Raw genomic sequence first — 15,114 nt, forward strand, 5'->3', positions numbered from 1 at the left:
CTTTAAGGAGAACCAAAGGTGTACCCATAGGCAAGGATATGTAGATGAAATGAGATTGTTCAGTTATTCAGCTAGTATTTATTGAGTGCCTACTACTTGCAGACATTGGGGATTTTCAGTCATTGACAAAACTGAATAACAAATAACAAATAAAACTTACAAAACACATGATTTTTGGGCTCATGGGGCTTTCTGTGGGGGAGACAGATATAAAAGCAAACCCAAGGGAATGATAATAATGACTCTCATTGACTGACCACATAACCAACACGTACCTTGAAATGCATTCTGTTACACGATCCTCATGCCACCCTGTGAGATGACGAGTCACCCTCATTTACAGCAGAGTACACTTATCCAAGCTCACAGAACTAGTGATGGTGGAGCCAGGATCTGAACCTCCGGTGTCAATTAAGCATAAAGAGACGATGCCTGTAAAATGCTTAGCCTAATGCCTACTTAGTAAGTGCTCAGTCCTTTCTCTTACTCTTTGATTTCTGTTCACTTGTCCTTTTCAATGCTTCTTGACATGGCTCTGGGGTAAGAGTGGGGGTTGACTGATCACCACCCCCCATCACTTTCCTTTCCTGGTATTTAAGAACTTTTGCCTGCCTCTGACCATTCTGGCTCCTTTCATTTTTCCTTTTCTTCTACCTGGTCTGTAAATGGTAGTGCTCTCCTAGGACCTATCCTTTCCCCTCTTTTCATTTTCTTTCCATGTATTCTTCTTGGGAGATCTCATCTTTCTATGGCTTCCACTCTTATATTGATTCCACTGACCCTCATATTATCATTCTTGGTCCTGTTTACTCTCCTGACCACCAACCTTGTGCTCCACAGACACTCCAAATACCACAAGTCTGAAATGAAATTCAGCATGTCTCCTCCCCTCAATGTGCAACTTCTCTAGAGTTCACTATCCTGGTAAATCCAACCAACATCTTCTCAGTCACCCAGGCTAGAAATTTCAACATCATCTTAGACACTTCCTCCAGCTTTCTTGTTCTTCCCACCCCATACCTGGTCAGCTCCCATGTCTTTCTTTTTTTTTTTTTTTTTTTAAAGATAATCTCCAGTCCCAGGTTTTTTGTTTTTTTTTTTAAACTTTGGGTTTACTTATTTATTTTTGGCGTGTTGGGTCTTCGTTTCTGTGCGAGGGCTTTCTCTAGTTGCGGCAAGCGGGGGCCACTCTTCATCGCGGTGCGCGGGCCTTTCATTATCGCGGCCTCTCTTGTTGCGGAGCACAGGCTCCAGACGCGCAGGCTCAGTAATTGTGGCTCACGGGCCTAGTTGCTCCGCGGCATGTGGGATCTTCCCAGACCAGGGCTCGAACCCGTTTCCCCTGCATTGGCAGGCAGATTCTCAACCACTGCACCACCAGGGAAGCCCTCCCATGTCTTTCTTACTGTAGTTCCTGCCCTATGTATCTCATTTTTCCTATGCCAACTGCCATGTTCTTATGCAGGCCTCCATATTCTCTCATCTACACTACTGAAATCTTGTCCTACCTTCTCCTGCTGCCTTTGAGATCTCAACCCCTTTATGCCATTAGTTACCCCACTACTAAAGAGTTATGATTCTAAGGCACAGCTATGATTGTGTCTTTCTACGCCAAAATCTTCAGTGATAACTATTTCAGATAAACCAAGCAATTTTCTGTGTATTTTAACACACTGGGCTCTGTTCCACTCATGTTTTTGATAATGGAGAGAAGCCTGCCATTTGAATAGAGACCAACCCAGGAAACCCCATCAGGCTTTGCTACTCAGGTAACAGAAAATACACAGATCTGCCTCTCAGCCTGGGCTGCCTACACCTCCCTATTTGGCCACTCCTTAAAGAACGAATGCAAATACCATATCCTTGTCTTTGCGTGTGTGTGTTTCCATCCTCCAGCATCCTGTTGGTTATTTATTAGTGAATGATATGAAGAAATGTAGAGTGTATGATAATATTTTCAGGTAGATTTACAACTACACTGAGGACGGGATTATTATTGGATCTAAGTCAAGCTAAATTGGGCCACAAAATTTTCTCTTTGATCTTCTGCTGTTAGGGATATGTATATTTTTAATTCAAAGACACAGATGAATACATATAAGGAATGTTAAATGTATAGTGACACAAAACTGGCAGGCATAGCTAATATTAGAGAAAGCAGAAAAAAATTCAAAATGATTTTGATGTTTGAGAACATTGCTTGGGGACAAATGTAAAGTCCTACAGCAAGGCTTTGCTATTCCTTAACTTCAGGGGCTGGTAGAGTGGAAAGCCTAGAACTCTGACCTGAGAGGCTCACCAGCCTTGGCCTTCACTGACCCTGCCCTTCCTCAGGGCTTCTTCAGACTCAGAGACAGGGAAGGTCAGAGCTCAGTAGATGTTAAATGTGTGGGAAAATGAGAGTGATGAGATGAGGAGTCAAGAGAAGTCTTTGAGAAGCAAGTCCTGGATGACTTTGATGCACATTTTATTTACTTACTTAGTAAGAGAAGTGGATGGAAGCAATTTGCAAATGATCCCTATGGTCTAAATGGCTGCAGTCCTACTACCTTTACAAAAAAATTTTTTTTATTTGGTGCACTGTGTCTTAGTTGCAGCTCGCCAGCTCCTTAGTTGCAGCATGTGGGCTCCTTAGTTGTGGCATGTGAACTCTTAGTTGCAGCATGCATGTGGGATCTAGTTCCCTGACCAGGGATCGAACCTGGGCCCCCTGCATTGGGAGCGCAGAGTCTTATCCACTGCACCACCAGGGAAGTTCCACCTACTACCTTTTAGTTAACAAACTAAGTTGATTTGGGTGATAATCTAAGGTTTCTCAGCAGAATCATTAGAAGTCAGCAAACTACTATGAACACCAACTATGTGCCAAATCCTTCAGCTAGTTGGTAGGAACATAAAGATGAAGGAGTTCTTAGTTTTTCAAGGGTATGAGCAAGTGACCAAATGATCGGTGTTTTTTAAAAAATTTATTATTTTTAATTTTAATTTTATTGGAGTATAGTTGATTTCCAATGTTGTGTTAGCTTCAGGTGTACAGCACAGTGATTCAGTTATACATATACATATATTCATTCTTTTTCAAATTCTTTTCTCATAATAAGTTATCACAGAACACTGAGTAGAGTTCCTTGTGCTATATACAGCAGGTCCTTGTTGGTTATCTATCTTATACATAGTAGTGTGTGTATGTTCATTCCAAGCTCCTGATTTATCCCTCCCCAACACATTTCCCCTTTGGTAACCATAAGTTTGTTTTCAATACCTGTAATTCTGTTTCTGTTTTGTAAATAAGTTCATTTGTATCATTTTTTAAAATCAGATTCCACATATGAGTGATATCATATGATATTTGTCTTTCTCTGTCCAACTTATTTCGCTTAGTATGATGATCTCTAGGTCCATCCATGTTGCTGCAATGGCATTATCTCATTCTTTTTTATGGCTGAGTAATATTCCATTGTACATATGTACCACATCTTCTTTATCCATTCATCTGTCGATGGACATTTAGGTTGCTTCCATTGTCTTGGCTATTGTAAATAGTGTTGCAATGAACATTGGGGTGCATGTATATTTTCAGATTATGGTCTTCTCCAGATATATGCCCAGGAGCGGGATTCCTGGATCATATGGTAGTTCTATTTTTAGTTTTCTCAGGAACCTCCATACTGTTCCCCATATTGGCTGTACCAATTTACATTCCCACCAACAGTGTAGGAGGGTTCCCTTTTCTCCACACCCTCTCCGGCATTTATTGTTTGTAGATTTTTTGATGATGGCCATTCTGACTGGTGTAAGGTGATATCTCATTGTAGTTTTGATTTGCATTTCTCTAATAATCAGCAATGTTGAGCATCTTTTTTGTGTGCCTCTTGGCCATCTGTATGTCTTCTTTGGAGAAATGTCTATTTAGATCTTCTGCCCATTTTTTGATTGGGTTGTTTGTTTTTTTGACATAGAGCTGCATGAGCTGTTTGTATATTTTGGAGATTAATCCCTTGTTGGTCGCTTCATTTGCAAATATTTTCTCCCATTCCGTGGGTTGTCTTTCATTTTGTTTATGGTTTCTTTTCTGTGCAGAAGATGTTAAGTTTAATTAGGTCCCATTTGTTTCTTTTTGTTTTTATTTTCATTACTCTAGGAGGTGGACCAAAAAAGATACGGCTGCCAGTATCTTTTACATAAACAGATATCTTTTACATATCTGTTACATAAAAGTAACACTTTTATGTCTAAAAGTGTTCTGCCTATGTTTTCCTGTAGGAGTTTTACAGTATCTAGTCTTCCATTTAGATCTTCAATCCATTTTGAGTTTATTTTTGTGTATGGTATTAGAGAATATTCTATTTTCATTCTTTTACATCTATTGATAGCTGTCCAGTTTTTCCAGCACCACTTACTGAAAACACTGTCTTTTCTCAATTGTATATTCTTGCCTCCTTTGTCATAGACTAATTGACCATAGGTGCGTAGGTTTATTTCTGGGCTTTCTATTCTTTCTATTCTATTCCCCCCTCCTTCCACCTCTGGTAGCCACAACTCTGATCTCTTTCTCCATGAGTTTGTGAACCTTTTCAAAAATAAAACACTAATACATATTGGTATAAATTGAAAATCTTTATCATTGGAATTAATGTGGTATGTCTTTATTTTTCTAGACTTTAAAGTACATAAAGTAGAATCATACCGTACATGCTGTTCCACAGCTTGTATTTCTCCTGACATATTTTGACCATCTTTCTATGTTAGTACATAGAGATCTTTACAGTTATATGAGCTAATATGTTCTGATTGACACAGGTGTATTCAGGAACCAGAATAAAAGAGGAGAAGTAGGTGTAAACTCAAAAGAGGAGAGCTCTGCGTGGTAGGCAGAGGAAATCAACCTTTTATTATATGCTCAAAAGGAAATAACTGACGGATTTTGAGCAGAAAAGTGGCACCATCAAACCTGTCATTGAAGAGTGCGACTTAGATAGGAATCTGTATTAGATTGGAGCAGAGACCCTTAGCAGAGAAATCAGAGTTGGTATTGTACAAAGGTTAGTTTACAGGTAAGTTACCAGGTACTCAAATACCAGTAATAGTGCAGTGCTATCACATTTCCAGAGCAAGCTCACACAATCCTATTTAGCTTTCTCTCCCTCACAATGGAGCAGGAGTAAAATATTGTCTGTTGTACATTTAGTTTTCAACTACCATTGTGAAGATATAAAGTAATGCATTCATTAAACTTTTATTGATAAACTACTACATGATAGGCATTAGGGAAACAGCAGTGCACAAAATAAAGTCTCTGTCCACATGGGGGAGGCAATAGAAAAGAGTAGATTTGGGGGCTGGGGAAAATAAGTTTAATTTTGAACATATAAATATTGAGACATTCAACAGAAATGTCAAAGAGGCAGTGGTGTATATAAGTTGGAGACATATTTTGGGAGTCATCAGAGTATGTGATCGCCTAGTTAGCGAGCATACACAGAGGAAAGGGGAGTCCAGGAGATGTGACGAATGAGCAAAGGTGAATGAAGAAGCTGGTGACAAGAGTAGGGTTGGTGGGAAAGTAACAGTGAGCCAAGAACAAGAATCTCCAAAGATGGGAGATGGGGTGGTCCAAGACTTCATATAAGGGCACCAAGGAGGCAGAGTGAGTGGTACTGACTGAAGGCATGAGTCTTCAAGCTGAGTGACTTTTTTTTTTTTTTAATTGAAGCATAGTTGATTTACAATGTTGTGTTAGTTTCTGGTATACAGCAAAGTGATTTAGTTATGTATACATATATATATATATATATATATATATATATATATATATATATATATATATATATATACACATTATTTTTCATTTTCTTTTCCATTATGGTTTATCACAGGATATTGAATATAGTTCCCAGTGCTATACAGTAGGATCTTGTTGTTTATACATTCTACATATGCCAGTTTGCATCTGCTAATCCTAAACTCCCAGTCTTTCCCTCCCCCACCCTCCTCCCCCTTGGCAACCACCAGTCTATTCTCTATGTCCCTGATTCTATTTCTGTTTCATAGATAGGTTCATTTGTGTCATATTTTAGATTCCACATATAAGTGATATCATATGGTATTTGTCTTTCTCTTTCTGACCTACTTTGCTTAGTATGATAATCTCTAGGTCCATCCATGTAGCTGCAAATGGCATTATTTTATTCTTTTTTATGGTTGAATAATATTCCATTTTATATATGTACCACATCTACTTCATGCCTTCATGTGTCAATGGACATTTAGGTTGTTTCCATGCCTTGGCTATTGTAAATAGAGCTGCTGTGAACATAGAGGGGCATGTATCTTTTTGAATTATAGTTTTGTCTGGGTATATGCCCAGTAGTGGGATTGCTGGATCATACGGTAGTTCTAGTTTTAGTTTTTTGAGGAACCTCCATACTGTTCTCCATAGTGGCTGCACCAATTTACATTCCCACCAACAATGTAGGAGGGTTCCCTTTTCTCCACACCCTCTCCAGCATTTGTTATTTGTAGACTTTTTTATGATGGCCATTCTGATTGGTACAAGGTGGTACCTCATTGTAGTTCTGATTTGCATTTCTCTGATAACTACAAGCTGAGTGACTTTTAAGGAGAGTCTGCAAGAGGCAATGAGGAGCAAGGAAAACACCCACCCTGTCCCTAAGTCCAGTAGCACAAGGGGTATAGGAAATAAAACATGGCCAGTTGGGAGGGCTGCAAGGAAGCAATATAATTAAGAAAGCCAACTTCACAGTAAGAAGAAGAAGGAATTGTTCAGACAAGGTTAAGAAGATAAGGGGCTTTACTGATGACAGACCTGTGAGTTTTGGAGTTTGTAGGGCAGCAATGTAGGGGCTGAGGAAGGTGGGTGATGGGATCAATTAGAGATGCATGGAGCTGTGTGGGCACGAGAGACCACAGGGTGAGAGGTGATGTGGAGTCCTTGTCTTCTAATTGTGGTTAAGATAGACAGGGACGAAGGGCAGGACAGAATTAGCCCCAATGTTCTCTGAGGCAGATTAGTGGGGATGTACTGAGAAGGCAGGAAGAGACAGAGAAAGTTCCTCTGCATTGTGTTGTGAGTTAAAAAAAAAAAAAAAAAAAAAAGCCTGTGTGTGCTAATCCAGGAATGTGACCATTTAAAAAATGTTTCCTGGGGTTTCCCTGGTGGCGCAGTGGTTGAGAGTCTGCCTGCCAATGCAGGGGACACGGGTTCGAGCCCTGGTCTGGGAAGATCCCACATGCCGTGGAGAAACTGGGCCCGTGAGCCACAATTGCTGAGCCTGCGCGTCTGGAGCCTGTGCTCCTCAACAAGAGAGGCCGCGATAGTGAGAAGGCCCGCGCACCGCGATGAAGAGTGGCCCCCGCTTGCCACAACTAGAGAAAGCCCTCGCACAGAAACGAAGATCCAACACAGCCATAAAAAAAAAAAAAAAGCAAATCTTTTAAAAAATGTCTCCTAAGTTGTGGCAGTTTAGCACATCTTTAGGCATCTCTAGGCAGCATGGATTCCACCCTTATCTCAACAAATAACATGTTGAATATCCACTATGGTACCAGGCATGGAAAAGGATGGAGAGAAAGGAAAGCAGCCATCTCCAGGAAACGTCAGTCCTCAAATGCCGCTGTGCCTGTTGTCTAGCAGGTGGTAAGAAGAGACCTGGCGGTTTCAAAACCTTTTCTTGCTCTTTGGGATTCCAGGAGGTGCATTTCCCTCCCTGTCTCCAGAACAGAAAGGGCCAGTGGTCCACTTCTCCAAGTATTCCCATGCTGGAGACTGTGGTTCAGAAATGCCTGTACCATTTTATAATAAGCATCTAATAAACTGTCAGAGAATGACACAAATATAGGACCACCATCTTCATTGTTCAAACTGCAGAGGACCTAAACCCATGCCCCCGCCCCCAACCAGGTTTCCTTTCCCCTGTGTTTTTAAAGAAATGAGAAAATGCAAAGAAAAATAGTAGTTTGAAGTCAACAGAACCAGAAATGACAAAATCATGCCAAATGTGCCATAATTATGACTGACAGCACCAGTTGTCAGAGAGTTGGGTCTTCAAATCACTTTCCACACGGCACTCCAGACAGTCATTACCAGTCGATAAGAGCTAGGCCACCCCGATGACATAAGGGGTACCACCTTTTCAGATGTATGACATGGGTCCTGAAACAGGTTAGGCTGCCATGAGGTTTTCAGTACATGCTTGAATGGTTCCTGTGCGCCTTCAAAGTACTCCACATTCCTGAGACAAGAAAACTCTGGTTCCAGAGTTTCCTCTCCAGAGGAGAGGCACACGACAGGCAATCCAGCATGGGGTATTGCCAGACAGTTGCTCATCAATGGTTTCTTTTAATTTTGGAGGAAGCCAGTAACTTCAGTAAAGATGGTTACCTCTTGCCCTAGGTAAGAACCCCAATTCTGTCAGCTGAGAGTGCTGACTGATGAAATCATGTAATTCAATTAAATTCAGAGCATTGAATGGAACAAAGATTTTTTTCTTCCCTCTAATATTAGGTTAAGTTGTCCCCAAACATATTTCATTAGGAAGAGGTTATTATACCCCTCTAACAATCCTAGGACCACTTCTCAATTTGATTCTTAGCCTGGGAGAGGCTTTCTTCACCGTGTCTTTGGACAGAATGTCCAGCTATGTGGTCAACCACATAAGCCCAGAGCTTTGGGGTTACTTAAACAATTTTTTAAAAAATTAATTAATTAATTAATTAATTTATTTTGGCTGCATTGGATCTTCGTTGCTGCGCACAGGCTTTCTCTAGTTGCAGCAAGCGGGGGCTACTCTTCATTGCAGTGCGCTGGCTTCTCATTGCGGTGGCTTCTCTTGTTGCAGAGCACGGGCTCTAGGCTCATGGGCTTCAGTAGTTGTGGCATGCGGGCTCAGTAGTTGTGGCTCGCAGGCTCTAGAGCGCAGGCTCAGTAGTTATGGCGCACGGGCTTAGTTGCTCCACGGCATGTGAGATCTTCCCGGACCAGGGCTTGACCCGTGTCCCTTGCATTGGCAGGCGGATTCTTAACCACTGCGCCACCAGGGAAGTCCCTAAACAATTTCATTTAGAGAAGCAGACACTGAACAGATACAGCATTTTTGTTCTTATGTTCTCTCTAAATTGAACTAAGATAAGAACAGGCATTAAGCTGCTTAGAGATTTGAATTAGAGGAACAATTATTTTAATACACATGATAGGAGAAAGGCTTTCAGAGCCTTTAATCTCCTGATTCTTATGAAAAACTGTCACTCTTTGGATATCCATGCCTGACTGGAGGTTCTGCAAAGCAATCTAAGCCTCCTTTTCTCACTTTTATCCTCTTGGGTTGATTTTTGTTCCTTGAAAACGATTGTTCCATTTTAAAACTTTCTGAACATGGCACAATGCATAATCTGTATCATTTAGCCCTCTAAATACTCCGCCATTATACTAGGGTACTTATGACTGAGCATGCCTTTTCAATGGAAATTTATTCACTGAGATGTGAAATTACTTTAGAAGACACATTTAGAGCATTTTTTTTTAAAGAGGAGGGAACACTTCTTTTTACTTATTTATTTATTTATTGGTTGCATGGGGTCTTTATTGCTGTGTGCAGGCTTTCTCTAGTTGAGACGAGCGGGGGCTGCTCTTGGTTGAGGTGCATGGGCTTCTCATTGCAGTGGCTTCTCTTGCTGTGGAACACGGGCTCTAGGCACACAGGCTTCAGTAGTTGTGGCATGTGGGCTCAGTAGTTGTGGCTCGCGGGCTTTAGAGTGCAGGCTCGTAGCTGTGGCACATGGGCTTAGTTGCCCCGTGGAATTTGGGATCTTCCGGAGCAGGGCTCGAACCCGTGTCCCCTGCATTGGCAGGCGGATTCTTAACCACTGCGCCACCAGGGAAGTCCACATTTAGAGCATTTGATCTGAGCCAGGCATGTTGAGCTGAAAATGTTCAGGAAGTTAGTTATATTCTTAAGTAGTTAATAATTGTTCATCATAAGCTATCTTTTCATTCTTGACTGCTGCCTCTGCCTTCTGACCTCACAAAACAGCCAGTAGAAGGTAGGGAATCCAGTATATGAAAGACCATCTCAATGGTATCTTCACATTTTCACATCATCTTTGAGGTCAGAACTGTTATAACTAGAGTGTGCAGTCAGGGTGCTGGTTTGAGCCCCACGAACTGACACCTTACACCTCACATCATCTGCCTCTTACTGTGTCCAAAAGTAGCTTCTGAAAACTGTCAGTACCACTGTATGAGCTAACCCAGGCTTAGCCCCACCCCTTCCTAGGCACAGGCTCTCTGCTTTCTATGAAGTAGGATAGGATCTCTGTTCTCTGGGAATCAGGAAAAATATTTTTCGCTGGATATATTGAAGAGGAGGTTATATTCACTCATAAAGAAAGAGAGGTGTGGGAGACAGAATAGTAATAGTCATGCTACTTTAATTCCTGAAGAGAGTCCAATGAGCACTCTGGGCCTGGAAGACACATCCTTGCACCTGGGAGCCCGTGAAAAATCAGTGCAGTAGGCTAAGAGGTCCCCAGGGATTGTGAACACAGAACAGCTATTGTGTTCCCAGAGCCCAGTGTAGGTGCTCCACGCGTCCTTGTTCAATACATGGATGAAAACCAGAGGACAACGCAAGACCCAGATGCCAGCCAGATGGGTGCCGGTACACCGACGACCGTACCTACAGTCCACGTTCTCTCAAGTGCCTCAAGGCAACTATTAGCAACAAGCAATGGCCTGGAAATTGCCACGTAGTGAATCTAAACCCTAGTAGAAACTGAAAACACTTTCCCGCATAAATATCTCTTTAGATTCCCTTCCTCTCCCTGTGACAGCTGTAAAAATCCTCCTTTCAGATGTTGCAGTGAAGGACAGGTTGATATAAGTACCCAGTCAGGTCATCTAGAAGCCTGAGAGGGGAGGAATGAGACGGAGTTGGAGTTGTCTTTGTGTTGCTTCTTTGAGTTTTCTCTCTCTTGCTGGAGAATCTTCTCTGGAGGTCAGATTTCTGAATCCAGTTGTCTGAAGGGCTTGGCTCCAGATGACATGTTGTTGGGACCTCCCTCCTTTTGGGAGCCGCTGCCCTTGGCCTCAGGGAAGAACCCTGACACAAGTGGAGAGGCCTTGTCATTGCAGCAAAAGCTTCTTTTTTGGCACCTCTCAGCAGATACTGTGGTAAGTGAATGGCCCCAATTCTTCTCCTCTCCCTGGGTCCACATCCTTTCTTGTTGTTCCTCTTACTGAAGAGCAATGACTTACTTTGGCCAAGGGGATGTGTGCAGATGTGACTACAAGCAGAGGTGTGAAAAGCAGTTGTGCGTCGCCATTTGCTCTTGCACCTCTGCCTCTGCCAGGAGAACATGCCTGGGTTAGGCTGCTGGAGGGATGCCTAAACTACATGGAAGAGGGCCAAGTCACCCCAGATGACAGCCAACTAACCCCAGGATGTGTGAGCCCCTGACAATAGCTGGTCAGCTCTCAGACCTATGATTGAGCCCAGCCAAGACCAGAACTGCCCAGTAAGGTCTAAGCAGCCATCCCATGGACTCGTGAGCTAAATAATACCCACTGTTATATACCACGGAATTTTGAAGTAGTTTTTAATGCATCATGCAATAGACATCAGACACAGCTACTTTTTTTTTTTGCTGTTGAGGAGTAGTATAGTTCAGTGATAAGTGGACCAGACTCTAGAAGCCAAGAGGTCAGATTTAAATCGTGCGTCAGCCACTCACTGACCCTGGGGACAGTCGCTTAAACTTTCTATACCTGTTTCTTCACCTGTAAAATGGAGACAATAGTATTTACCAACAGGGGCTGATGTGAAGATTAAGCGAACTAATTATATATGCTGGCATATAGTAAGCTCTATAAATGTGCTATTATCATTTGCTACTATGTTGATTTGCATTGGTGAAAAGAGAACCAAGTAGTTTGATCCTGCATGTCTGAAAGCCGGCTCCTGTCCTAATTAAGGAATGTCAGTGGGATTTTTACAATTATTATTATTTTTATTATTATTTTATTATTTTTATTTTGCTTTACATGACGCTGCTGGTTTCTCTGGATGGTCAAGAGGTTTTATAAGTTGGCCGCAGTTTCTTTTCCCTTCTTCTGAGTCAATCTGTACCACATCTGTGGATATTAATTGAGATTTTTGTCACTGAATGTCATTTTCGTCTAGATTTCAGTGTTTATACAAACTTTTCCTTGTTTTTAAAATTTTGAAAGGGATATGGGAAGGGTGATTAGGAGGTTTGTGCACAAGTAGCTATTTGAGCCAGAGGTTAGACAGTATAGTTTCAAATAATCTAATGCAATCTTGTTTATTTAGTGTTTCCTTGTTTGAATTTTTCATTTATTTATAATAATTTAGCAGATTAATATTCTTTGTCCCTTTCCTCATATTTTGAGTCTGTGTCAACATGTGTAAATTGAAAACTAACTGGGGAAGTTCCTTGGTTTACATACTGTGTTACTTCTCTGGATCATGGGATTAGAGACTGTGGGAATTGGAAGGCACTTTGCAGATTAGCCAGTCTCTTTACTGATGAGGGAACTGAGGCTCAGACAAGCTAAGTCACTTGTTTGAGGTACCAGAATAAGTTAGCCAAAGACCCTGGATCAGAATATAGTGCTCTCCCAAGTCCAGTGGTTCTTATTGTTTTTTATTGTTCAGTATTTGATATGTGTAAAATTAAGAGTTTGGGATTAACATATACACACAACTATATATAAAATACACACTACTATATATAAAACAGATAAACAACAAGGACCTACTGTATAGCACAGGGAACTATATTCAATCTTGTAATAACCTATAATGGAAAAGAATCCAAAAAAATAATGTATAACTGAATCACTTTTCTGTATACCTGAAACTAACACAACATTGTAAATTCACTATATATATATCTATATTTATTGAATTATAGTTTAAATTAGATACATAATAAGTACCTGAACATATCACCTCATGCCATAGACACTTCCTGTATACAGCTGACCCTTGAACAACCTGGGTTTGAACAAAATACATGGGTCCACTTAAATCCAAACTTTTGTCATTACACAATCCATGGGTTGGTTGAATCCTCAGAAGTGGAACTGCAGATAGAGAGGAAGCACTGATGCGGAATGCCTACTATAATTTATACTATACTTTTATAATTTAGAATTTTCAACCATTTGGAGAGTTGGCACCTCCAACCCCTGCATTGCTCAAGGGTTAACTGCGTGTGTTCTAATCTCAACCTACTGGATCCTATAGCAACACCAACCTAAGGCCAAAAAGGCCACTATTTTCCCGAATTTTATATTTTTCATTTCCTTGCACATTTGTATGTTTCCCTTAAAATAAAGAAATACATGTATGTAGGTATGTGTGAATGTGTGTATACACACACACACACACAGCCTACTTATGTCTTTTTTGCACTGTCTTAACTGACTTGAAGTAATTTTTAGTAAACTCTGGACACTAATCTTATCAGATACACAGGTAACAAATATTCTCACACATTAATTTATCTTTTTACTTTTTTAAAGACATCTTTTGACGAAGACAACTTCTTAGTTTTAGCATTTTCTTTAGTATGGATTTTAACTACATCAAAGGTGTATTCTATTGTGTGTCAACATAGAAAACAGATTGTCTTCAAATTAGAGGGATTTGATATGTACAAATGTTTGTCCTAGTCAATCATATATCAAAAATAAGCTAAAGCAATTACTTCATCAGTTATAACCTCTTTATGATAATTAATTCAAGCCACATTGGTAGTTGAGAAATATAATTTTGTGTACCTATTATGCCACATAACTTTTATTTTCCATTTGCCCCACAATTCACATGCAATATTTATCAAATTTGCAGTTAATTTTGATATTCTTAGAAAATAAGGCATTGGATTATTTATAGGTAACCTATCAGATCAATATGCTGTAATCCATGAAAAATAATTAAATCAAAAATAAATTGCTTGAAGTGGATGTAGTAGGAAAACTCTGCCCATGTAACTTAGGTACACTGAACTCCTAAGAAAGGAAAGGTTGAGTTTGGTCAGACTCGTGAACTCATGAAAAAAAAAATTAAAAGATCTCAAGATGAAGCAGACACGGGTCTAAGACATGAGAACCTAAAAGAGAAATCGGTCTAGATCATTAAAATTCTCACAAATGAAGTTCTAATGAGAAAGAAGAGGAGAAACAACTGAAAGAAACTCTCTGGGCTGTATGGGGAGCTCTATGATGAGGCCAGGTTTGGCAACTGGATGTATATAAGATGAAAGGAAAGAGACAGCCAACTGAGACCAACATAAGACAGGGGGTCTCTTGTATAGTGTGTTCGGTTGTCTAAAATCCAGAGTGTAAACAGTGGTTAACAAAAACGCTACAATTAAATTTGATGTAACAAGACAGAATGATGATGTGATATTGATAGATGATATTGATGGATGGATGAGAAAGATGCATTATTTAATATTTATTTGTCTGTCTTCCCTGTCTAGAGAAAACATCTTTAGATTTAAAAAGTGAGAATGTCATTGGTCCCAAATGTAGGGAGTGATTGAAGAAAGAACAAAGTTGCTTTAAATGAGTTTAAATATGCTTTACAACAGAAATCACGTTCAGGATACTGAGGAACTTGCAAATGAGAGTTTTAAGAAATTACTGAGAGTAAAAGAGAAGCAGGAAGGTTAGATATGGGCAAACGTTATTTCCAAATTTCAAAAAATGAAGTATACAGACTTAAAAGCATTGTTAATGATGATGATTGAATTTTATAGTTATCCGGGGCATGACTGTAGAATGTTACAGGGCAACTTTCTTTGCTCTTAGAGGAGGAAGCACTGATCTCTCTGAGCCAGGATGGGTTCACTAAGCATGAGTCAGGTCATCTTAGGCTGATCTGATTTCATTCTTTAACAGAACTACTCGATTGGCATAGGAGGGATATGAGTTATTTGTGGTCTATCTTGGCTACATCCAAGAATCTGGCAAAAGCTGACCTTGAGAAACCTGATGGACAAGATAGGAATGTGAACTGGATGACATGTATATTGAATATTGGATGAACTCAAAATGAGTTTATTAAT

The 15,114-nt window shown here is 40.3% G+C and overlaps 1 protein-coding gene and 1 long non-coding RNA gene across 9 annotated transcripts in view; one reads left to right on the forward strand and one right to left on the reverse strand.

Moving 5' to 3' along the window:
• Nucleotides 1-15,114, forward strand: part of LOC309663975 — a 129,778-nt gene that overhangs the window by 69,202 nt on the left and 45,462 nt on the right. The gene's annotated exons all lie outside the window — the stretch shown is intronic.
• PLPPR1 (phospholipid phosphatase related 1) overlaps nt 1-15,114 on the reverse strand; it is a 274,835-nt gene that overhangs the window by 62,444 nt on the left and 197,277 nt on the right. The gene's annotated exons all lie outside the window — the stretch shown is intronic.

This window comes from Balaenoptera physalus, assembly GCF_965194825.1.
Source record: "Balaenoptera physalus genome assembly, chromosome: 7".
Taxonomy (NCBI): domain Eukaryota; kingdom Metazoa; phylum Chordata; class Mammalia; order Artiodactyla; family Balaenopteridae; genus Balaenoptera; species Balaenoptera physalus.